General features: G+C 43.8%; 1 pseudogene; it reads right to left on the reverse strand.

Moving 5' to 3' along the window:
* Nucleotides 1–1578: 1578 nt before the first annotated feature.
* Nucleotides 1579–23864, reverse strand: LOC133111123 (GTPase IMAP family member 9-like; annotated as a pseudogene).
* Nucleotides 23865–27232: the final 3368 nt, after the last annotated feature.

A 27232-nucleotide genomic window follows, 5' to 3' on the forward strand; every position in this document is an offset into this window, starting at 1 on the left:
TTGTTTCTGAGTGGACGGAAACAACATGCCAAAATAAGAGCAAGTACCTTTCTTGGACTGGGTTGGGCTTGGTCCTGGTGTTGGCTCTTCAGGGCCATCGTTTGAGCCATCAGCCTCAACGTGCCCAGACCGACGGCGACGTCTGCGAGGGCGTGAACCTGTTGACAGATGTTGTAAATTAGCATCTTGCTACAAACATTGAATGGTGCTGTGTCTATTCATGGGTTTCATTTGTAGCAAGATTTCATTGTAGTCCCAGATCTGCCATTTTGAGGACCTACACAGGTGTATCATTTGTCTAATTGGCTCTATTGCATAGCATCCTATGCAATCAATTCATTCAAAACACCTGTAGGTCCTCAACATGGCAGATCTGGGACTACAATGAAACCCATGAATTATGTCCTCCCAAGCCTTCACATAGCCCTGAGGCCCTAATTGCCCACTGATTGAGCACACAGCTGCATTCCATCTGCAATTAGATCCAGTGAAACAAATATCCACTGGGTCTTGGTTCACCATCATCTTCATCACGGTGACGTTTACGTCCCCTGCTGGGCTCAGTGGGCTGTAGAATGGGGTCCTCATCCCCACTACTGTCCTCACTGCTGCTTGCTCCCGTAGTGGGGGTTGATAATCAGCATCCAGCATGTCATCATCAATGTCTGATAAATCTTCTACCTCGGAGTTGTCTCCATCAATTGCCCCCAGCATCCGCTGTTGACAGAGAAATACGCCCTGGAAATGAAAGCATGAGAAAATTCTAATAACAGTACTGTATAAAGAATCCATGTGGATTTATAAAACATGCTTCATCTGTTTGTAGCTATTTTTGGCTATTGTAAAGTATTATTTGCTACCAAAATCGTCCCAAACTACATTTGTAGTAGGCTCTGACTTTGTTGCTAGCTAGCTAGCAGTTGTTTGTTTACGTTAGCTTGCTGCTAATATGCTAAACATTTTCAACAAAACTATGTCCCTCTGTACACATATGTGTACATCATGTTTAGCGGCCCAGTAGATCGTTTTTACATCGTAATTCTTGTCAAATTTACATGCCATGACAAACTTACAACACTTGTATGCATATCTGAACAAGAATAAGCCATGAAATCGGATTGGATTTTTTACCTGGTCGACGTTTCGGTCAGGAGCTCCCATCCAAACTTTCCTGCGTGCCGTCATCCATTTTCTCATCACATGTAGTGTGTTGTAATTCCTCCAACACCACTAGATGGCAGTGTAGGTATCCACGTATGTGTACATCGGGCCCCAGTTAAGCAGAATTAAGTATTATGGTTGTACAGCCCAAAATGTGGAGTCCATGCATGTGTACGCCAGCACCTAGCAACAAATGTAGCAATTTTTTAAAATTTATCTTGAACTTTTTAGCAACTTTAGAAAAGTGACTCAAATGCTAAAATGCATGCATTTTTCCTCTTAATGACTGACATAAGCATTAATGGCATGAGCGTCTGCCAGATGCCATTAATGTAATAAAAACGAATTTCTCTGTCATACACTCAGTCACAACGCACAGTATGGCTGCCTGGCTGCAAAAATGCATTGTGAGTGATGTCAGCAGTAGTGCGGGCTCAGCTCAATAAACAGACACAGGCAGCAGCCATTGTTGCCAGATTGGGCGGGTTTCGTCTCCACCTGACGATAAAGGGAATGGCAGCTCGTTCCAACAGATGGCGCCATTCCTCAAACGGCAACTTAATTGCGAATAGCTTACGGTCGCCAATGCTGTAATTCCTCTTGGTGGGCGAAAGGTGGAGGGACAAAAAGGCACAGTGATGGACCTTATCGTCCTGGGATCTTTGCAAGAGTAAGGCTCCAACCCCGGTGTCGGAGGTGTCCACCTTGAGGATGAATTGCTTTTCAGGGTCGGGGATGGCCAGGACAGGAGCGGAAGATAATGCACCTCTTGAGCTCGAGGAAGGCGGCGTGGGCTTCAGGGGACCAGCCGAAGGTAACTTTGCTGGAGGTCAGGGCGGACAGGGGAGCAGCGACAGAGCTGTAGTTTCAAATGAACCAAGGAAGCATTGAAGCTCCTTCCGGTTGATGGGGCCTAGTCGCAACTACATTTTTCGACGAAGGCAAGGAACTGGACGTGTTTTGATCTTGTCTGCATCGCCGGTGATGCTCCTGACCCCAGAGGGTTAAACCTATTTGAAACCAAAATGAACTTTCTCATTTAAGCAAACACACACACACACACACACACACACACACACACACACACACACACACATTTGACCTCTTTAAGCTAATCACCATGATTGGAAATCACTCATTTTGATAAGCACACACAAACTGTAAAGTTTGTTCCCTCTCTTTCCTTATTTTTCCATAAAGAATTTGGTCATGCCTGTCCTATCTGAAAGCACACAATCATCACACTACATATTGGACAAAAGTGCTTTGCTGACCTCCATAAGGTGGTCTATTCCACTATTGTGTAGCTTTTCCCAATTTGGGCCTTTTCTTTTTCAAAGGTAGCCTGCCAGTCGAAGGAACTGTGACTTTTTAACTTTCCACCAGTCGAGGGGATTTGTGTCTAATCATGAAAATGTTTCTCTAATCACCAGGTTACTCATTGAAATGTCTTTTTGAAATGTAACCTTTTGAGCGATAAAATTGTATTGATCAATGTAATCATGTTTAGGGACCACTTCCCATGATTCCACAGGACACTTCGACAGCACAACCCTGGCTTGACGTCTAGGTACCGTTAAACAAATACTGTAACGCGGAGACCAAAACATTTTCACAGTATAAGAGCTAGGACAATCACAGTCTCTTCTCTTCCCTTCTAGTACCGTCTTGCCAGCTTGGACAGCAGCCACCCTCCTGCCCACTCGGACAGAGGCTGAGATCCTACCACGCAAGTTAGCTTACTTTACAGTAACCAAGTCTAGGACACTTTCAGCCCGGAGAACTAGTGTACGCGCTGCGCTAGATAGCCACCGGGAAAACTTCCCCTTTCTTCCTGTTGGCATTCTCAGTGACTCCATTAGTCCTGGTCTGTGTCTGTAGTTTTGTTTAATAAATTATTTTATTAAACCCGGTGTCTGTTTTAGTGTTGCATGACATGAGAGCCAAGTTAAATTTGTCTTCCGAAGAAATATTAATATTGGTTATTTAATTGATTAATTAAAATAATAAATGTATAGTTTAATATATTTTAATATATTAAGATATTTCAGATAATAGTCATTTTATGGAACTGATTACTAATTGCAGTAAACACTGCTTCCCCTACATAATTGGCACCCACGTGAGGACTGAGACGTATACGTTTCAAATAGTCATCCTCACTATTTCGTAGAGCGTAAAAACCCTACACTTATTAACGATTCATTTGGGAGAAAGAGGAAGGTTTTAGACTGGCCAAGTCAATCACCAGACCTTAACCAAATTGAGCATGCATCTCCTGAAGAGGAGATTGAAGGGAAAAACACACAAACAACAACTGAAAGAGGCTGCAGTATAAGCCTGGAAAAGCATCACAAAAGAAGAATGTAATAAGTCAATAGGTCGCAGGCTTGATGCAGTTATTACAAGCAAGGGATATGCTACCAAATAATAAGTGTTATTTACTTTCATTTACCTAAATACCCTCTGTTCCAATACTTTTGGTCACCTAAAATTTGGGTGGTCTGATATTAAAGGTGCTATGTTCTTAGTAGTTTAACACATCTAGGTGTAAATACCAGGAAATAAAATCTGAAATTCTGAACTCTTCTCTTGTGTTCATCTTTTTATCTCAACCACAAATGTATTCAGTGTATTGCAAAAACAAAATAATTGGCCTTCCTGTTCCAATACTTTTTGAGGTGACTGTAGCACCAAGTGCTTCTAAGAAATTCAGCACTAAGATCACAGCTTCCTGGTTTCTGCATCTATAATGACATATCACAAAGATTTTAATCTGAATGTTACATTCTTATTTCTACAGCTAATTTCTTTGGCTAATTCAGAGACAGAAGTGGAATTTGCAGGGGTGCTGTGAGTTATTTGTATAAGCATACACATTAGCAATATTGCATCAGCTAATCGTAGTTTGATTTAGTGTTACCAGCATTCCTGTAAAATATGAAAAATATGAAATCCTCCCATCAAAAGAAATGCCATTATTGTCCCACATTTTCTTTTGTGGCAGTTACCCACATATGAGTCACTGTAGACGAGGGAAAATGCTGACCAATCAGCCTATATCTCCTTTACAGTACTTACTTTGAGTCACATACGCTATCCATTCCTGTCCTGTGCCTAGCAACCTATCTGGGGGCGGCCTGTAGCATAGTGGTTAAGGTAAATGACTGGGACACGCAAAGTCGGTGGTTCTAATCCCCGGTGTAGCCACAATAAGATCCGCACAGCCGTTGGGCCCTTGAGCAAGGCCCTTAACCCTGCATTGCTCCAGGGGAGGATTGTCTCCTACTTAGTCTAATCAACTGTATGTCGCTCTGGATAAGAGCGTCTGCTAAATGCCAATAATGTAATGTAATGTAATATCTCGGGGAGTGTTTAGCGGAATCTCTATTTATTTCAAACTGTAAGTTACAGTTGCATACTTTGCAGTACATTACATTACATTAGTGGCATTTGGCAGACGCTCTTGCTTATGGGCCCAACGGCTGTGCGGATCTTATTGTGGCTACACCGGGATTAAAAACACCGACCTTGTGTGCCAGTCATTTACCTTAACCACTACGCTACAGGCCGTCCCTATAGACACCCTAGCCAGAAGAAAAAGATAATGATGATGATGATGAATACTAAGAAACGGTAGAAACACACTGGGTCTCATTCATGAAACGTGAGCTGAACGAATTTGTGTGTAAAATGCGAGTAGAGTGGAATTTACGGGTTTTTGGCATTCATCAATATTTTAGTAGCTCCGATCTTTTCGTAGCTACTAACAAAATCTACACCTGCTGCTGACCACGCGTAGTGCTTGTGTAAATTCAAGAATGCACATAAATAATGCTTGTCACAATTGGAAATTTACGTTTTTATTCATATTGCGCTGTTATGTAAACAATACGCAGATGCCTTTGAAACACGTGATATGAACATGACAATTAAAAATATAATACATTTAGTTAAATTAGTTGGCATTAGCAGGTTTAAGATCCAGATTAGGTTCATGATTGTGAATTATCTATGAAAATCAACTCAATAGATTACACATTCTTTGTGATGCATTTGCTTACATAAACCGGAAAAACTTTCATTCCGTTAATGTGCAACTGATCTGTGAGGCACACGCTGCTACTCAGGCCGTTGTGGAGCGCACAAACGGGGTCTTGAAGGCAAGATGGATCTGCCTGGACAATAAAGGTGGTACCCTTCTTTATTCACCCGTGAAGGTGTGCAAAATAATATTAGCCTGCTGTGTCCTGCACAATGTGGCCATTAAACAGGGCCTTCCCCTGCCTGAAGTCCCCAATGCAGAGGAACGACTGCCTCCGGAACCAGCTCTTGGGCCTCGAAATGCGGCTGCTATAGACACGCCAGCGACTTGTAGAGCAATTTTAAGGTAAGTGTTGCTAAGACTGAATAAGCTGTGCACATTTTAGGCCGACAAGCTTTGCAAAAAGTTAGTTTCATTTGTATTTTGTTTTATATTTATATACAACATCCTGTTTCAGTAGGCTACCTCAGTTCATTTTCAGGTCATGCTCTTTAAAATGTATACAAATAGGCTATATTTAATTATCAGAGTAAAAGAGAGTAGCTTGATTATCTTGTAGTAAATAAGTGTTTTCCCAGGATAAACACAGACATCACAATACTGACAACATAACACTTTATTGTTGAGGACGCAAAAGTGCCTTGCAGATTTCCTTCAAGCTGGTGTTAATTTCTTGGAGGGACGTGTTGATTTGGTTGACTGCTGTAAGTAGACTTTCTTGATTCCTCAGGACCTCATCCGTAAGGACAGCCGGATCACCTCTTCGGCGTCGGTACCTGGGTGCAGCAGGAGCAGCAGCGGCGGCGGCAGGTGGTGGAGCCACATCATGGGAGGAGCACTCGCCAGCTAGAAATATGACACAACGTTTGTTTTTTTTCATTTTATGTGTGGCTCTTTTTTAATTTGAAAGAAACATTAAATAAATCTTATTTGAAAAATCTTTAATTTACGTTGGCTGCAGACTGACTTATTTTTACATTACATTACGTTACATTACGTGGCATTTAGCAGACGCTCTTATCCAGAGCGACGTACAACAAAGTGCAAATCAAACACAAGAACACGTGCAAAAGTGGACCTGAGAGGACAGTACAGTTCCGAGTCCTAGTGTAAACATACAGAAATTCAGAACCCTTGAAGAGTTGTTTGGAGCTGTAGAGTATAAAACAGAGCTTTAGGCTATTAAGATTCAAATAATTTGAAGACGATGCATACAAAACTGCAGTGGGCTATACGCTATCCGTATCCTTTCTTGAAATGAATGTTAAATAGCTCTACATTCCGACACTGATATCCATTACGCACCATATCGCACAATATAACATTACTGGTTTCCCGTTTCCACTTCATTCAATCCGAAGAGAAACCCCCACAAATGTTCTGTTTGTTTGGTGGGACTGTACGACCTAGGTTAAACTATACTAACCACTAAGCTATCAGTGATGGTTTTCAGAATGTATTATGATACAACAATTATCACCTTACCATCTGGGTTTGATGTTGTCTCCAGTGGAGGCATGTCGGTGTCTCCGTCAGGTATTTACATTTACATTTTACATTTACATTTTAGTCATTTGGCAGACGCTTTTAATCCAAAGCGACTTACAAGTGCATAGGTTCTACCATAAGTCAGAGCATCACATCCAGAAACTAGCAAAATACACAGGAAATACTTCAGGTATAATTCCTGACAGAGAGGGCTCCCCAATAATGCCAGCGATGCGCTCGTCAGCAGGTGATATTTGTGCCTGTGAGCCTCCTCCTCCTGTGGCTGATGCATGTTTTTTTTGTGCGCTTATGCGTTTCTTTGCCTCCAGTTTCATCCATCCATCCATCCATCCATTATCTTAACCCGCTTATCCTGAACAGGGTTGCAGGGGGGCTGGAGCCTATCCCAGCATACATTGGGCGAAAGGCAGGAATACACCCTGGACAGGTCGTCAGTCCATCGCAGGGCACACACACCAGTCACTCACACACTCATACCGACGGGCAATTTAGACTCTCCAATCAGCCTAACCTGCATGTCTTTGGACTGTGGGAGGAAACCAGAGTACCCGGAGGAAACCCACGCAGACACGGGGAGAACATGCAAACTCCGCACAGAGAGGCCCCGGCCGACGGGGATTCGAACCCAGGACCTCCTTGCTGTGAGGCGGCAGTGCTACCCACTGCACCATCAGTTTCATGTCAAACCATTTACGTTTAACCTCGGATATGGTTCTATTGTCTACAGAGGCAACATTAACAGCATCTGACACCTCCTTCCAGGCCTTCGCTTTGCCTGTCCCTGTCACAACACCACTACTGAAAATATTTTTTACCCAATAAAATATATTTCACCCAAGATGATTTCGATCTCCGCTTCGGAAAAGTTTTTTTTTTTTTTTTTTTTTTTTTTTTTTTCTTTCTCTTTCCTTGTTTGCGCCATGATGACTGACAGGTCGACTGGATGCGTCTACACCTCCTTATATGGCAATCATTGTCTATTCATGGGCGGGGATTTATGCTAATTGCTGATTACCGGGAGCGTACTTTCACTTTACGATGGATTGGCATTCATGATCATACACACGAGTTTACGATCAGATCTGAGTTTCCCGCGGCGTTCATGAATCCGGAGTAGGTTTTTAGTAGCGTGGACGTTTATGTGCAAATCTGCACATAGACTTACTAACGTTTCATGAATGAGACCCAGTGAGTATAAACACAATCTATTTATTTTAAAATGCTTATCAAGTGACATATTATTAATAATAATAATCATAATTATGAGTCACATTACAAACCCTGCCCATCTTCTCACTGTAGTCACCACAATTATTAGTAGTAGTTGTAGTATTATCTAACGACTGCAGTCTGAATTTTAGGCCTACATTTTAAGCACTTAGCTGAAGTTTTTATCCAGAGCAACATACCCAGATTACAGCCTTTTCATACAATACATTAAAACAGCAGGAAATTTACTAAAGCAATTTAGGTTAAGCATCTCACTTAAGGGTACAAGTACATACATCTTTAAAGAAGCTTTAATATGATCTCTGTTAGCTCTTCCAGCAAGAATAGAGGTTACTGTGTAGTACATTTGTCTGATGCTTTTATCATTATTCTTTCCACTCCTGCTCCAACTCCTGTTCCAACTCCTGCTCCAACTCCTGTTCCAAGTCCTGTTCCAACTCCTGCTCCAACTGTACCTAATACTGCTCCAGCCTGTGCTCCTACTTTTGCTCCTGCAAACGCTGCTGCTGCTACTGTGTTGCCTGTAAAATCATTATGTCTCTCTGCTTGTTCTCTAGCCTCCTGCTCCTTCATCATTTTGTTTTTTTCCAGAATAATCTTCATCTTCTTTTCAATCTCTTCTTCAGCCAGCTTGTACATCTCATTGGTGAAGTAGCTTCCTTCATTGGTTTCCATCATCTCATCAATCTTCTGCAGAAGCTCTGATTGCTGAGAGAGATTATTATTATCCTTACTGTTAAAGACATGGTATATACCACTGCACTCATTAAGTGCAGGTGTGTTAGTATCACTGCGGACCTTCCTCTAGACGCGGTAACCTTTGATTTGAAATTGCTAATTTGAACAGCAGAGGTTAGGGCTTGAGCCAGTTTGTTTGTCTCTATTGCTGTTAATCACTTATACTGGTTGCATACCTGTAGAGTGATTGAACATTTGTCTTAAATAGCTGTGGAATTTGTCAGTAGATTAGCTTTGATTTGATATTGCTTGTGAGCAATTGTAGGCGATTTTAAATAGGCGTGTCAGAGCGAGGCTCCGTCCCAGTTTGTGATGTTATGTTTCACCCCATCCCAGTCTGCTCTCTCCCTCGAAGACACCCCCTGCGACATAGGACGTCGGAACCCCTCGAACCTCAGCTACCCCCCGCTGACCCCCTGTGAGGACTTTGCTGTCACAGGGGGACTATGGAACCGCCAGTCTGCCACTCGGAAGGCTGACTTCGTCCCTGCATATGCCTCCCTCCAGTCCCTACAATTCCTTGCCCTAACGGATACCTGGATACACCTGACAACACCGCCACTCCCGCTGCCCTCTCATCCTCCTTCTCCTTCTTGCACACTCCTCGGCCTTCCGGCCGTGGTGGTGGTACTGGTCTTTTAATTTCCCCCTCATGGAAATTCTCTCTTCTCCCCCTCTCTGACCTGTCCATATCCACTTTTGAATTCCATTCTGTTGCAGTATCCTACCTATCCTATCCTACTAACCTTTTCATTGCAGTTATCTACCGTCCTCCAGGGCCCCTGGGAAACTTCCTTGATGAGCTAGACACCCTTCTCAGCTCCTTCCCTGAGGATGGCACCCCACTGATTCTCCTTGGAGACTTCAACATCCACCTTGAAGCCTCCCAGGCTGCTGCCTTCCTACTGCTAATCCACTCCTTCGGCCTCTCCCTGCAACACTCTCCTCCAACCCACAAGGCGGGCAATTTCCTAGACATTGTCTTTGTAAGGAACTGCTCATGCTCCGATTTCACGGTTACCCCTCTGCATACATGTGATCACCACTTCATCTCATTCTCCCTCCCTCTTCCTCCCCATCCTCCTCCCCCTCCTCCCACCCACACTTCCTCAGCCTGCCGTAACCTCCACTCCCTCTCACCCTCTTCCTTTGCCACCACGGTCACCGCCTCACTCCCCCCTCTCGAATCCTTCTCCGAACTCCCCTCTGACATCTGCCACCCTCCTTTCATCTCTCTCCTCCGCCGTTGACTCTCTCTGTCCCCCTGTCTCAAAGCCACCTTGCACACCCCCCCCCCAGTCCTTGATATCTGACACCCTCCGTACCTCCAGGACCAGCCTCCGCGCAGCGGAGAGGAAGTGGGGAAAATCCAGAGACCCTTCAGACCTCACAATTTACCAGTCTGTCCTGGCAGCATTCTCTTCTGCTGTCACTGCCGCCAAAGCAAAATACTATCAGACACAAATTCAGAACTCCGCTTCTAACCCCCGGAAACTGTTCTCCATTTTCTCCTCTCTCCTCAACGCACCGCCTCCTCCACCTCAGTCCTCCTTCGCTGCTGATAACTTTGCTGATTTTTCGATGAGAAGGTCACAGTCATCCGCAGATCCTTTACAACCACCGCCCCCCTTACTGTGCCCTTCCCCCCCTCTAGGCCCATCCCTTCCTTTTCCACTTTCTCCCCCCTTACAGACTCTGATGTTTCTCAACTCCTGCTCTCCTGTGCCCTTGACCCTATCCCCTCTTCTCTTCTCCAGACTATCACACCAGACATTCTCCCATTTGTCACCTCCCTTGTCAACTCCTCCCAGTCTGCTGGCTGTTTTCCAGCATCCTCCAAGAGGGTCCACATCACTCCACTGCTAAAAAAGCCTACTCTGGATCCCTCCATCATCCAGAACTACCGCCCGGTATCTCTTCTTCCTTTTCTTTCTAAAACCATAGAACGAGCTGCTTCTACTCAACTTTCTTCCTTCTTTTCTAACAACAACCTGCTAGACCCCCACCAGTCTGGCTTCAGATCGGGCCACTCGACAGAGACCGCGCTCCTCTCCGTCAGTGAGTTGCTCCATGCCGCACAAGCAGCCTCCCTCTCCTCTGTCCTCATTCTTCTAGATCTCTCTGCTGCCTTCGACACTGTGGATCACTCCATTCTCCTGTCCGCCCTGTCAGCAACGGGCATCTGTGGCACAGCCCTGGACTGGATTGAGTCCTACCTCTCTGGTCGCTCCTTCCAGGTTGCCTGGGCTGGTACGGTATCGACACCTCGGCCCCTTGCCACAGTTCCCCAGGGCTCAGTCCTAGGCCCGCTTCTTTTTTCTCTTTACACTTGTTCCCTTGGCCCTGTGATCACTGCACATGGGCTATCCTACCACTGTTATGCGGACGATACCCAACTCTTCATCTCATTCCCACCATGTGATATACAGGTTTCTGCCCGTATCTCTGCTTGCCTGAGTGACATCCAGAGCTGGACGGACAACCACCATCTAAAGCTCAACCCAGGTAAGACTGAAATGATATTCATCCCTGCTAATACCTCTCCCCATCTGGATCTCTCCATTTCTCTCGGGGATAACACACTCACGCCATCGCCCAGTGCAAGGAACCTCGGCGTGGTGATGGACAGCAGACTGTCCCTTTCCGAGAACATTGCGGCGGTGACCCGGTCATGCAGGTTCTTCCTATACAACATACGGAGAATCCGCCCCTTTCTCACCCCCTACTCGACCCAGCTCCTGGTCCAAGCGATGGTTCTGTCCCACCTGGACTACTGCAATTCCCTCTTGGCTGGCCTCCCAGCGTCCGCCATCAGACCCCTCCAACTTATCCAGAATGCAGCAGCTCGTCTGGTCTTCAACCTTCCCAAATACTCACACGTCACCCCCCTGCTTACTTCCCTCCACTGGCTGCCTGTCATGGCTCACATCAAATTCAAAACATTGGTGCTAGCCTTCCAAGCAGTTAAGGGGTCTTCCCCAGCTTATCTACAAAAAATCATCAGACCCTACACCCCTGCCAGACCTCTTCGTTCAGCCTCCACAGGCCGCTTGGCACCTCCTCTCCGAACCTCCACCTCACGCTCACGACTACTGTCTGTTCTGGCTCCACGGTGGTGGAACGAACTCCCTGTTGAGGTCAGAACTGTAGAATCTCTCCCCACCTTCAAGCGCAAACTGAAGACGCACCTCTTCAAGCAGCACCTCTCCCCATCCCCCCCTACCTAGTTGGCTAGGTAAGCAGTATTTAGATAGTTAAGTTTGGTCACTTTTGCTTCGTTGTTTGTTTGTTTATTTAAAAAAAAAAATAGGCCCTGATCCTTATCTTTGTTGTACGGGTAGCAATTGAAATTGTTCTTCCCTTTAGGGTCTTTCAGCGCACTTATCCCTGGTTATGGGTAAGCACTTTGTTGTACGTCGCTCTGGATAAGAGCATCTGCCAAATGCCAATAATGTAATGTAATGTAATTCATTAATTCTTCAAGTGCTTTACTGCAACTCAGAAATGTTTCAACAGATTTTCCCTTCAGCTCATCTCCAGTGAGTGAACAGTACCATGATGTAATTGGATGAATAAGAGCCAAAGATATCCTGAATGATCTTCACTGTGTCTTGCTCTTCCTGTGTAAATCTGCCCAGCTGGACCACCACCAGGAACACATGGGGTCCCGGAGAGGACAGACAGACACACTTTGCAATCTCCTGTATGATCTCATTTCTGATCTTTGTGTCAAAAAGGCCTGGACACCTTTCCCCCACACACTTCCCCTCTGGCCTTCTTGCATTTTGATGTCACTGAAGAAGAGGAGATCTCTGATTCAAATTCTTTCCTCCCCAGGATAGTGTTTGCTGTTGCACTCTTTCCTACTCCAGTCTTTCCCACCAGCACAATCCTCAACCCTTTAAGCTTTGATGGTCCTCGTTGTTTTTTGAAAAGCAAACAGGGGAGAAAGGCCAGACTGGTCAATGCTGACAGGAAGGTGACAGTAACAGAAAGTAACCACTCATTACAACAGTGGTATACAGAAGAGCATCGCTGAACACACAACGTGTCAAGTTCAGGGCTAATTGTTCCGTGTATATAATTTTAAAGTTATTATTAATGAACCTTTATTGTATGCGGGAAGCACACACTCAAACATTAAGGATTATTTTGTCTGTGTACCTGTGTTGCCCCAGGTACATTTCCAATGGCCCAGCTGACAAAATAAATATAACCACTTTAATGAGATTATACAGACTATTTGCAGTCAGAATGGCAATCTACAGCGGTGGTTTAAAAATTTTGTGCTTTACTAACATCATCAATATCACCCCCTTTTCTTAACACAACCTTGAAAAAAACAAAATACTCAAAATATTACTAAGACAAAGTTGCAGAAGCTAAAACACAGTGGAAGCAGGAACTTTTTTCACTGAAAAAAGATTTTTGAGTCGATACAGATCATTGTGGATGTGCATATTGTGGTTAGAAACACAATGGAGAAACAGCCACAACACTGGGCAAACATCCTTTAAAATGCATTCTGCATTGTTTTTGCTAAGCTGTGTCAATGCTGGTTTCCAAAAAGGGCATTTGGAGATTCTAAAAGGACACATTAAAGCTAAATATTATGGGTCAAATGATTTAAATTAGGACAGTAATCTCAATAACAACATATCTTATACGAATATATTGAGTTCCATTGATTAAAATTTTTGTCAAATACCCAACCCCAAATCAAACACATGCCACTATTTCACATGGTCTAGACGAGAGATTCATTGGAAGTCCTCCAAAGGCAGAGTTTGGATGTAGATGTAGATGTAGAATATTGTTTTTGTTGGAATGCATTAACCTTTGTTTGTTTGGTTTTGTTAGACAGGTGAAAAAAATGTTGTATTGTTTTATGCAAGCCAGACAAAATATACACCATTGTTGGATTTTGGTATTTTTTATACCAAATCCCACCCACAAACATCTCAACTAAACAAAAAAAATGAAAAAACAACTGGTGTTACCTACTGTTTTGTGTAGTTTATGTAGTAAAATGCATCTGACATCAGACACTTTCAAATTGCAATCAATTGACGCAAAAATAGATGGATCCATGCTAGTTGTTGCAAACTTACTGAACCCCCCAGTGATGTAACAAAGCTTGAAGATGAAACCTACTGTACATAGGCAATTGTGTATTTGAAATTATGATGGTGTTGTCAGGACTCAGGACAGAAGAACCATGAGCAGACTCAGGGATAAGATTATGGCATGCTTTATTGACATGGGGCAGATCCAAGCCAGTTAACGAACACTCAATCCACTGCGCCAGTTAATACTCCATCCATTCAACCAACGACATTATCTGTATCCATATCCGTACTCGTAAGTGAGCATGACTTGAGCCAGAAGTCGTTGGATAATCCTCCTGGAGCAATGCAGTGTTAAGGGCCTTGCTCAGGGGCTCAACAGCTATGCAGATCTTATTGTGGCTACACTGGGATTAGAACCGCTGACCTTGCATGCCCCAGTCATTTACCTTGACCACTACACTACAGGCTGCCCACTTTCTCCTTGACAAAGAATTGTCTGTTATTTTTGTAATCCATCCAGGGGTTTACTATTGGAAATTAAAATCAGGTGATTTTTTAAAATCAGAAATATCAGAAATATCCTTTCAATTTAGTATCAGGACTAGGACTAATGTCCTTGTTGAAACATCCTAGTTACAAGTTGCTTGAATGCCAAAGTTAGCTACCTATGAATGTTAGGTACCTAGTTAGTTATCTGGACTTCACCAATGCCTTTTGTAGCAGATAGTGAGCCGAGTCTAAATATTTCACAAAATACCATGAATCCATACGTGATGTTTCCTGTCTTTGAAGGCATGCAACGATGATCAATGAATGAGTACTGCCATCTTCCTCATCGCAAACCAAGGAACAAGGTTTACAGCACTCTGATCCAATGCCAGGAAGTATTGTCAGATTGACAGCACCAAATAAATGTTGCTTGTCCTGTAGTCAGCACCAGAAATACTCATCAGTTATTTTTTCTAATTGTTGTGAAGCTATGAATACTATGAATTCCCGGTGGATGTCAGAACGGCAGAGTCTCTGACCTCTTTCAAGCGCAGACTGAAGACTCATTTCTTCAGGCTACACCTTTCCCTCCCTAACTCACCACCATGATTAGCCTGATATATGCCATAGACTGTAATGGCACTTATATAGTTGTATAGATGTTGTTTTTTGTATTAGTTATTGTATTGTTGTACTCGGGGTATTCTAGCTGCCAACTGTGGTATGCTGGTTTGGAAGTTGATGTATTCTTCAAGGGTTCCAATTATATCTGTGTGGTTACACTCGGACTCGGAACTGTACTGTCCTCTCTGGTCCTCTTCGCACTTGTTTGATCTGCACTTCATTGTACATCGCTCTGGATAAGAGCGTCTGCTAAATGCCATGTAATGTACTGTAATGAATACAAATATATCCATATGCATATATATATGTATTTTGTGAGATGACATCAATGAGGTTAATAACGTTAGCTGAATTGGCTCACTCACCCAAAGCAGAAAAATGTCACGCAAAACTAGCAAAGTTTTGCAGCACTTTTGATTTAGAGAATGAAACTTGGCCTCATGCTAGGTTATGTAATAATGTCCTATCTGGGGGCTCAGGGCTGGTTTTTCCCCCCTTTATTGTTCCCTGATATCAACAGTCAGACATTCCATGGGCTTGTCTCTGCTTGCATTGCTGCTCTGCCTGCTACGGCAGTCTTGCTAATCACCCTCCACCACCCCAGCTACCACCTGCTGTTAGGATCTGCGTCTAGGTACTGGGGGGGATGCTCCCTGTAGACGGGGTAATGCACACTGCTTCTTGCACTGCAGTACCTGAGGTAGATCCATTCAGTGCCAAACTGAAAAATGCCTACTTGCATATTCATTTAAATAAGTAATCTTAATATGTGACTTGTCCTGACTGAAATGGATGTGATATTATATTACTGGCATTTGGCAGATGCTCTAATCCAGAGCGACGTACAGTTGATTAGACTAAGCAGGAGACAATCCTCCCCTGGTGCAATGCAGGGCTAAGGGCCTTGCTCAAGGGCCCAACGGCTGTGCAGATCTTATCGTGGCTACACCGGGGCTCGAACAACCGATCTTGCAGGTCCCAGTCACGTACCTTAACCACTACGCTACAGGCTGCCCGATATGAAGTTGTCTACTGCGGTCAGTTGTGAGCTCAATCAGAGAAAATAAGCCTGCTCATCACTGCAATGACCACCCAAGATAGCTATGTTTTCACAGAGTTTTTTATTTTATTCTATTAACTGCTACCAAATGCTTCCTATAATTTGACAGCAGTCTTTCAGGACTTTCAGCCCACGTTTCTTTGCAGAACTTTGCAGATTCAGACAAATAGGAAGGTTTTTAAAAAGCTAATTAACAGCCCTGCATATTAACAAATACATTCTGGCTGGTTGTAATGTTTCCATCTATATGAATGAAGGAATGTTACACTCACTGTACTGGCCCACTAACCCAGACTATGACGAGTGACAGCTTGAGTAAAAACCATCTGTGCCAAACTGAGCCTGGATCGTGGGAGGTTCCGCCTTTTCCAACTTCATGCGCAGCTCTGATGTACAGCGGATAGTCTGCTTTTCATGGAGGTTCAGTTCCAACAGATAAAAAAGAAGTAGGATGTTTTTAAAAGACAAACTTACCACTGCCTGCATGCTTGCGGTGTGTTGATCAGTACAGATGACTGTAGATTGACCTGATGCAATGTTGCTGTCTGTTTGCGTCTCAGAGCTGCAGTATGCAGCATTACATTTATACTACAACCAGCCAGGCCTGTACTGCAGCCATCTTCCTGCTTGTTTCGGGGACTTTTTGCCTTCAGTCTCCTCTTCAGCATGTAAAATGCATGTTCAACTGGATTCAGATCCGGTGAACTCGGCCAGTCAAGGATTTCCTACTTTTTGGCCGTCAAAAACCCCTTTGCTGCTCTAGCAGTATGTTTTGGGTCATGGGCATTTCCTTTATTTCTCCACACTTTCCATCACTATGGTACATGTTCATCTTTGTCTCATCTGTCCACAATACTTTTTTTTAGGTGCTTTTTAGTGAACCGTAATCTCTCCTTTCTGTTCTTCAGGCTTATGAGTGGTTTGCATCTTGTCGTGTACCCTCTGTCATCCTGCTGGTGTAGTCTTTGACACATCTAGACCTGCATCCAGGAGAGTGTTTTTGGTGAATGAAGTAGGGGACGTCTGTGGTGCAATGGCTGTAGGAAAGTTCTGCAGCAGCAAATACAGATTTGTGAATAGAATCACTCGACTAATTTAATTCACAAATAAAAATCAGAGCACCCAGTGCAATATCACATTCAAAACAAGGTTATATGCAATTCATCACAACGTTACGTCAATAACATTATAAATTATATTTATTATGCCACAAAATTAAGTACAGGGACATATGCCGTGGAACAGTCAGTAAATATCTTTCTTTTTTACTTTATTTTGGTACCCAAACATGAATTGACATGAATTGGAATTGCGGGTCAGTGCTATAAAAACATTTTCTGTATTCGGTGAAGTCATGTGTTTTCTGGAAAGAGGAGCGTAGCACTATGAACACCATAATTAATTGGACAGTTAACATATTTGTTATTATGGTTATGTAGTGGAGCAGGACCTGCAAATTCTCTGGTGATGCTCTGCCAGGCCTGCACTGCAGTTGTCCCCCTGCTTGTTTTGGGGACTTTTTGCCTTCAGTCTCCTCTTCAACATGTTAAATGCATGTTCACTTAAATTCATATCCGGTGACTGACTTGGCCAGTCGACAATTTTCTACTTTTTGGCCGTCAAAAACCCTTTGCTGCTCTAGCAGTATGTTTTGGGTCATTGTCTTGTTGCATGATGAAGTGCCATCCAATAAGTTTGGATGCATTTGGTTTTGTCTGAGCAGATAAAATATTTCTGTAGACTTCAGAATTCATTGTTTTAGTTCTGTCTACAGTCACATCATCGATGAATACAAGTGAGCCCGTTATACTGGCAACCATACAGGCCCAAGCCATAACACCCCCACACTATGTTTCACAGATGAGGTGGTGTGCTTTGGATCATGGGAATTTCCTTTATTTCTCAGCGCTTTCCATCACTCATGTTAATCTGTGTCTCATCTGTCCGCAAGACTTTGTGTCAGAACTTTTAGGTGCTTTTTAGTAAACTGTAATCTCTCCTTTCTGTTCTTCAGGCTTATGAGTGGTTTGCATCTTGTAATGTACCCTCTGTCATCCTGCTGGTGTAGTCTTCTACACAGGGGCGGTTCTAGGATTGTTTTCCTGGTTTGGCCAAGGGGGGGTCCAAGGGTTGTCTGGGGGTGGCCACAATATCTCCTGGCTTCGTAAGGAACAAAACATTTTCAGGGTTATTTAGACTAAACATAAATGAATTGCGTATAGGCTACAGATAATTGAATGTACAGGATGACATTAACAATGACAAAAATAGGCCAGCTCCTCTTTTGTCATCAAGACCCTTCTCTGAGCTCACTAACAAAAGTTAAGGCTTTTGGTAGACAAAAGCTGTAAGCAAACCACTTAGTAAAAATGCGTTATGCAAACCCTGGGTATTTTCTTCCTATAAATTGACGCAAAGGGCACAATTTTGAGGCTCTTTAGTGCACTGTGTGCTAAAACAGGCAGTGTGGCAAAAATGTGGCATGGAGTAAGGGCTAAGCATATGGAGAATGGAATGGAATGCTCTGAGTCTACACATACAGTCCATTTTCCATGCCACACTGCCTGTTTTAGCGGACAGTGCACTGAAGAGCCTCCAAATGTGACCAATTATGACTAATCTGAATTACATAGTATATCATACATGACATCATATATTGTTATCATACAATAATTTGATGTTTATGGAGCAAGAATAAAAACAAATTGTTTGGCCATATTTAAGGCCATTAAAGTCATGGACTGTGTTCTGCAGAACAAACTACACAGTGTAGAGCAATCCCTGCCATGGTACACCAACATAATACCAATATTTACAGGCTTGTTTCAATCTGAGAAGAAGAATAACATGAAGTGACTGGATAAGTAACATGTGCATCAAAGCTGGTGAGAATATGATTTTGGACAAAGCAAGAATGTATCATCATCATCATGTACCTGAGATTTATTACAATACATGTAATTACCTGAGCCTGTTCAATAATTTTTGGTCATGGATGTCTAATAAATTAACTTATGATATGATTAAAATGATGATAATACACATTGCTGCTTTGTCCAAAATCACATTCTCACCAGCTCTAATACATGTTACTATCCAGTCACAACGAAACACTCAAAATAACGACATAAGAAAAAATATATTTATTTAAATTAAATCTTTTAAACAATAGAGGGGTCAGACACAGCAATGTCACAATGTGACATGAGAAGAATGTTTACATGTAACATTTTAAAGAGCTTCTGGAAACCAAATGAATTAATTATTGTCTTGACTACTTGCATCAATTGTGTCAAGTGTCTAAATGCTGTAAGAATTATGTACCAGCACCTCCACAGTGGGTACAATATTATGTAAATACACATCCTTTCAAACCGTCTGTTACAACGTTACGTTAGCTAACTAACTAGATAAGTTAGCCACTTGGATATATAGATTTAGGTGATTTAGCTAGTAGTACACAAGGGGTCCATATTATATTAAAGAAACACAGCATTCAAGTAATTTATTTCTTGTTACATTACATTACATTATTGGCATTTGGCAGACGCTCTTATCCAGAGCGACGTACAACAAAGTGCATACCCATAACCAGGGATAAGTTCGCTGAAAGACCCTAGAGGTAAGTACAATTTCAACTGCTACCTGTACAACAAAGATAAGGACAAGGGCCATTTTTTTTTTTTTTTTTTTTTTTTTTTTTGAACAAACAAACAAACAGAGCAAAAGTCACCAAAGTTAACTATCCAAACACTGCTTACCTAGCCAACTAAAAATACCGATACACAAAGCAAGTCACAGAGACAACAATTAAGGTTCACAGGGAGGTAGGGAGGGATGGGGAGAGGTGCTGCTTGAAGAGGTGCGTCTTCAGTTTGCGCTTGAAGGTGGGGAGAGATTCTACAGTTCTGACCTCAACAGGGAGTTCGTTCCACCACCGTGGAGCCAGAACAGACAGTAGTCGTGAGCGTGAGGTGGAGGTTCGGAGAGGAGGTGCCAAGCGGCCTGTGGAGGCTGAACGAAGAGGTCTGGCAGGGGTGTAGGGTCTGATGATTTTTTGTAGATAAGCTGGGGAAGACCCCTTAACTGCTTGGAAGGCTAGCACCAATGTTTTGAATTTGATGTGAGCCATGACAGGCAGCCAGTGGAGGGAAGTAAGCAGGGGGGTGACGTGTGAGTATTTGGGAAGGTTGAAGACCAGACGAGCTGCTGCATTCTGGATAAGTTGGAGGGGTCTGATGGCGGACGCTGGGAGGCCAGCCAAGAGGGAATTGCAGTAGTCCAGGTGGGACAGAACCATCGCTTGGACCAGGAGCTGGGTCGAGTAGGGGGTGAGAAAGGGGCGGATTCTCCGTATGTTGTAGAGGAAGAACCTGCAAGACCGGGTCACCGCCGCAATGTTCTCGGAAAGGGACAGTCTGCTGTCCATCACCACGCCGAGGTTCCTTGCACTGGGTGACGGCGTGAGTGTGGTATCCCCGAGAGAAATGGAGAGATCCAGATGGGGAGAGGTATTAGCAGGGATGAATATCATTTCAGTTTTACCTGGGTTGAGCTTTAGATGGTGGTTGTCCATCCAGCTCTGGATGTCCCTCAGGCAAGCAGAGATACGGGCTGAAACCTGCGTATCAGACGGCGGGAACGAGACGAAGAGTTGGGTATCGTCCGCATAGCAGTGGTAGGATAGCCCATGTGCAGTGATCACAGGGCCAAGGGAGCGAGTGTAGAGAGAAAAAAGAAGTGGGCCAAGGACTGAGCCCTGGGGAACCCCTGTGGCGAGGGGCCGAGGTGTCGATACCGAACCAGCCCAGGCAACCTGGAAGGAGCGACCAGAGAGGTAGGACTCAATCCAGTCCAGGGCTGTGCCACAGATGCCCGTTGCTGACAGGGCAGACAGGAGGATGGAGTGATCCACAGTGTCGAAGGCAGCAGAGAGATCTAGAAGAATGAGGATAGAGGAGAGGGAGGCTGCTCGTGCGGCATGAAGTGACTCACTGACGGAGAGGAGCGCAGTCTCTGTCGAGTGGCCCGATCTGAAGCCAGACTGATGGGGGTCTAGCAGGTTGTTGTTAGAAAAGAAGGAAGAAAGTTGAGTAGAAGCGGCTCGTTCTATAGTTTTAGAAAGGAAAGGAAGAAGAGATACCGGGCGGTAGTTCTGGATGATGGAGGGATCCAGGGTAGGCTTTTTTAGCAGCGGAGTGATGTGGGCCCTCTTGGAGGATGCCGGAAAACAGCCGGAAGACAGGGAGGAGTTGACAAGGGAGGTGACAAATGGGAGAATGTCAGGTGTGATAGTTTGGAGAAGAGAAGAGGGGATAGGGTCAAGGGCACAGGTTGTAGGGCGGTGGCAGAGCAGGAGTTGAGAAACATCAGAGTCCGTAAGGGGGGAGAAAGTGGAAAAGGAAGGGATGGGCCTAGAGGGGGGGAGGGGCACAGTGAGGGGGGCGGTGGTTGTAAAGGATCTGCGGATGACTGTGACCTTCTCATCGAAGAAATCAGCAAAGTCATCAGCAGCGAAGGAGGACTGAGGAGGAGGAGGCGGTGCGTTGAGGAGAGAGGAGAAAATGGAGAAAAGTTTCCGGGGGTTAGAAGCAGAGTTCTGAATTTGCGTTTGATAGTATTTTGTTGAGACTAATGTTCGTTAGCTACCTAGCTAGCTAGTCATTAGTCTTCAATTTAGTCAGCTAACATTAGCTAACATCAGCTAGCTTACTAGTTTGATGTTATTTAATGACGACATTTAAATTATATTTCAACCCTTATGCTACCATTCAACATATTCAATATTTCAACCTGTCACACTGACAAGAGCAAAATAATGTTTAGAGCCTTACAAACTGCACGTCTTGGTGATTTGGGCTTTTTACTGCACATTTGGCAGTCTTGCAAGCGGAAAAGACGGTGTCTTCATGAAAACAGATTCACTGTAGCACTGTAGCACTATGAACACCATAATTAATTGGACAGTGACACATTATTTGTTATTATGCTTATGTACTCAAGCAGGACCTTCTTGTTCTCTGGTGATGCTCTGCCAGCCTGTACTGCAGCCATCTTCCTGCTTGTTTTGTGCCTTCAGTCTCCTCTTCAGAATGTAAAATGCATGTTCAATTGGATTCAGATCCAGTGATTGACTCGGCCAGTCAAGGATTTCCTGCTTTTTGGCCGTCACAGGGATGGGCAATTATGGTCCTGGAGGGCCGGTGTGTACGCAGGTTTTTCTTTCAACCAATTACCCTGGCTAAATGAACAAATTGGCTGCATGCACCAATACCGGTTCACTCAAAGTTTAGATCACAGTCAAAGGGGGACACAAGAGCAGTCTTCGGCTGCCATTAATCAAGAAATGTACTGTAGCTAAAATGTCAGATGGCACAAATGTTAGGAGTAATCATGTAATTAAGGTCAGAAGTTAGTATGAAATCCAGAACAGGGCAGCCTGTAGCGTAATGGTTAAGGCACATGACTGGAACCCGCAAGGTCAGTGGTTCGTACCCCGGTGTAGCCACAATAAGATCTGCACAGCCGTTGGGCCCTTGAGCAAGGCCCTCAACCCAGCATTGCCCCAGGGGAGGATTGTCTCCTGCTTAGTCTAATCAACTGTACGTCGCTCCGGATAAGAGCGTCTGCCAAATGCCATTAATGTAATGTTAATGTAATTAATTAAATGGATATAGCCCTCTTTGCCCACCTCTGCTCATGCAGTATGCAAAAATGGGAAAAAGTTAAATGGAGAAGGGGGGCGTGCCCAACAGAGCTCCTGAAACCACCACCAATTTAGTTAAAAAGAAAACCTTTACTGGGCCCCAGTTCCTCACACGGTCCAAGGGGGAAAAGGTAAAACACCACCTTTACCAGAGTAGTCCAGGAGACCTCCAAGTCACCCAGCAGCAAAGGATACAGATAGGATGAGAGAGTGGGTAGGACTAAAGGCCTTAGTCTGGCACACGGCTCAACGTGTCAGCCAACATGTTTGCTGTCCCCTTGATATGTCCTATATCAAGATTATAGTCTTGTAAGAAATGAGACCATATTATTAAGCGTTGGTTAGGATTGCACATAGACTTTAAAAATGTCAAGGGGTTATGGTCCGTATAAATCAGAGGTGTCCAATCTTATCCTAAAAGGGCTGGTGTGGGTGCAGGTTTTTGTTTTAACCCAGCAGTAACACACCTGATTATACTAATGAACTAATCGTGGTGTTTAATCAAGACCTTGATGCGTAGAATCAGCTATCTTAGTCCTGTGCTAAAACAACAACCTGCCCACACACCGGCCGTTTCTGGATAAGATTGGACACCCCTGGTATAAATGATGAAGGGTCCAGAGACTGAGCCCATGTACACTTCAAAATGTTGAAGACCCCAAAATAGTGCAAGGGCTTCCTGTTCAAACACAGAATACTTTAACAGATGCATGTTACATTTCCATGGGAAGTATGCGGCGTACTCTCGTACTGTCTGGCAGCAACAACACAGTCCAACCCCATTTGTGTCCATTTGCAGGATGAATGGACGATCAAAGCAAGGTGCGGCAAGAACTGGTGCATTGCATTGCAAAGCTTTTATTAACCTGAATGCCTCATCACATTCATTTGACCACTGAAAACTGACTATGCTACTAAGCAGACTGGTCAGGGGCGCAACAGCGGTTGAGAAGTTTATACAAAAACTTCTATGGTAGCCTATCATACCCGTCCAGACCATTCAGTACATTGTTCATGAGGCGTTGGAAGGTGGAAGGGGCATTTTTAAGGCAAAATTGCATGACTGTATAAGTGTATAGTCCACTATAGGAATTCAAGTGGAAAGAAAAGGGGGGTGATAAAAGCAGATATTTCCTGCATGCAGGTTGTTACCGGCACCTGCCAGTATCCCTTCAGTAAGTCCAGTTTTGTCACTAAAGTCGCAGCACCAACCTGGTCGATGCAGTCCACCATACGAGGTAAGGGATAGCAATCAAACTTAGTTAAGTTTACTTCACGGTAGTAATATGGGCGTGTTCTGATATAATGATGCTTTGGATATGAGGTTAAATTATTCTGTGTGTAAGAGTTATTGATCAGGAATAAGTCAATTCGGGAGTATGTTTTATGATGTGGGGAGTTGGAGGAATATTGTCTATTAACTGGGTTATGAAGTCTCCAGATATCTGTCAGTCCACACTGACATTTTAGATGGTAAATGGTTGGCATTTATATAGCGCCTTTATCCAAAGCACTGTACAATTGATGCTTCTCATTCACCCATTTACACACCAATGGCGATTGGCTGCCATACAAGGCGCCGCCAGCTCGTCAGGAGCATTTGCGGGTTAGGTGTTTTGCTCAGGGACACTTCGACACAGCCTGGGCGGGGGATCGAACCGGCAACCCTCCGACTGCCAGACGACTGCTCTTACTGCCTGAGCCTAGATGTAGACTGGAAGGGCTTATGGAAGGGGGGAATGGACGATCGGTCGAGATTTAGACTTAAAACAATGTTGAAGTCACCTCCTAATACAATGTGGGAGTTTGGGAAAATAGACAGCTCAGAGAATAGGGAGTGGAAGAAAGCGGGAGAGTCAGTGTTAGGACCGTAGATGTTAGCTATAATAATATGGTCTTGGTCAATCTTGCCATTTATGATGATGAATCGTCCTTCGGGATCAGCTATAGTTGAATAATGGGAATATGTTATGTTCTTACTAAGCAGGATGGAGATGCCATGTTTTTTGGAGCTGTAGGTTGTGTCGAAGGTCTGGCCAATCCATCCGGCCTTAAGCTTCCGAGACACTGCCTCAGTGAGATGAGTTTCTTGTATTAAACAGATATCTGATTGCAGTTTTTCCTTTTAGCAGGGGATCTGATTCCTCATATTTTCCATGAAGTAAAGTTTAGGAACAAAGGCATAGTGCTACTGTGTTGTACTTTGATCAAGACTAAAAAACATAAACAAACAATGAACATATAAAAGAAAAAACATTTCCTAGATTTGCTAATAAAAGGAAGGAGTTGTCTAGCCTTACTACATCTTTTGGCTAACGAAGCTAATATCTGTACCAAAAAATAATATTTAAGGAAATTATGTTACATAAATACTGATTTGATTGGAAGAGAAGGGGAATAAGGGGAAAGAACAAATAAATAATAGTAATAATCGTAATAATCATAATAAATGGCAGGTCAACAAAAAAGTAGCCAAAAACAAATCCTGTGCCATTTTTAAAATAATTTGCACATACAGTGGGGCAAAAAAGTATTTAGTCAGCCACCAATTGTGCAAGTTCTCCCACTTAAAAAGATGAGAGAGGCCTGTAATTTTCATCATAGGTACACTTCAACTATGAGAGACAGAATGGGGGGAAAGAATCCAGGAAATCATATTGTAGGATTTTTAATGAATTAATTGGTAAATTCCTCGGTAAAATAAGTATTTGGTCACCTACAAACAAGCAAGATTTCTGGCTCTCACAGACCTGTAACTTCTTCTTGAAGAGGCTCCTCTGTCCTCCACTCGTTACCTGTATTAATGGCACCTGTTTGAACTCGTTATCAGTATAAAAGACACCTGTCCACAACTTCAAACAGTCACACTCCAAACTCCACTATGGCCAAGACCAAAGAGCTGTCAAAGGACACCAGAAACAAAATTGTAGACCTGCACCAGGCTGGGAAGCCTGAATCTGCAATAGGTAAGCAGCTTGGTGTGAAGAAATCAACTGTGGGAGCAATTATTAGAAAATGGAAGACATACAAGACCACTGATAATCTCCCTCGATTTGGGGCTCCACGCAAGTTCTCACCCCGTGGGGTCAAAATTATCACAAGAACGGTGAGCAAAAATCCCAGAACCAGACGGGGGGACCTAGTGAATGACCTGCAGAGAGCTGGGACCAAAGTAACAAAGGCTACCATCAGTAACACACTACGCCGCCAGGGACTCAAATCCTGCAGTGCCAGACGTGTCCCTCTGCTTAAGCCAGTACATGTCCAGGCCCGTTTGAAGTTTGCTAGAGAGCATTTGGATGATCCAGAAGAGGATTGGGAGAATGTCATATGGTCAGATGAAACCAAAATAGAACTTTTTGGTAAAAACTCAACTTGTCCTGTTTGGAGGAGAAAGAATGCTGAGTTGCATCCAAAGAACACCATACCTACTGCGAAGCATGGGGGTGGAAACATCATGCTTTGGGGCTGTTTTTCTGCAAAGGGACCAGGACGACTGATCCGTGTAAAGGAAAGAACGAATGGGGCCATGTATCGTGAGATTTTGAGTGAAAACCTCCTTCCATCAGCAAGGGCATTGAAGATGAAACGTGGCTGGGTCTTTCAGCATGACAATGATCCCAAACACACTGCCCGGGCAACGAAGGAGTGGCTTCGTAAGAAGCATTTCAAGGTCCTGGAGTGGCCTAGCCAGTCTCCAGATCTCAACCCCATAGAAAATCTTTGGAGGGAGTTGAAAGTCCGTGTTGCCCAGCGACAGCCCCAAAACATCACTGCTCTAAAGGAGATCTGCATGGAGGAATGGGCCAAAATACCAGCAACAGTGTGTGAAAACCTTGTGAAGACAGAAAACGTTTGACCTCTGTCATTCCCAACAAAGGGTATATAACAAAGTATTGAGATGAACTTTTGTTATTGACCAAATACTTATTTTCCACCATAATTTGCAAATAAATTCTTTAAAAATCAGACAATGTGATTTTCTGGATTTTTTTTTTCCTCATTTTGTCTCTCATTGTTGAGGTATACCTATGATGAAAATTACAGGCCTCTCATTTTTTTAAGTGGGAGAACTTGCACAATTGGTGGCTGACTAAATACTTTTTTGCCCCACTGTATACCCCAGTGACCCACAGACTTGCATACAGAGGTAACACACGCACACGCACACACACACACACACACACACACACACACACACACACACAGCCCATTAATCTGTCATGAGAATCAATACTGCCATTTCTTTGTAAACATGTGACATTATACTGCTTACGGCGAAAGGCAGGAATACACCCTGGACAGGTCGCCAGTCCATCGCAGGACACACACACCAGTCACTCACAGCTATGGGCAATTTAGTCTCTCCAATCAGCCTAACCTGCATGTCTTTGGACTGTGGGAGGAAACCAGAGTACCCGGAGGAACATGGGGAGAACATGCAAACTCCGCACAGAGAGGCCCTGGCCGACAGGGATTCAAACCCAGGACCTCCTTGCTGTGAGGCAGCAGTGCTACCCACTGCACCATCCGTGCTGCCCCTTACTGGAACAGTCACATTCTTTTTAAACAAGAGGACACACCCATTTCACTCTAGAAAT

Source organism: Conger conger, chromosome 15, assembly GCF_963514075.1.
Source record: "Conger conger chromosome 15, fConCon1.1, whole genome shotgun sequence".
NCBI lineage: Eukaryota > Metazoa > Chordata > Actinopteri > Anguilliformes > Congridae > Conger > Conger conger.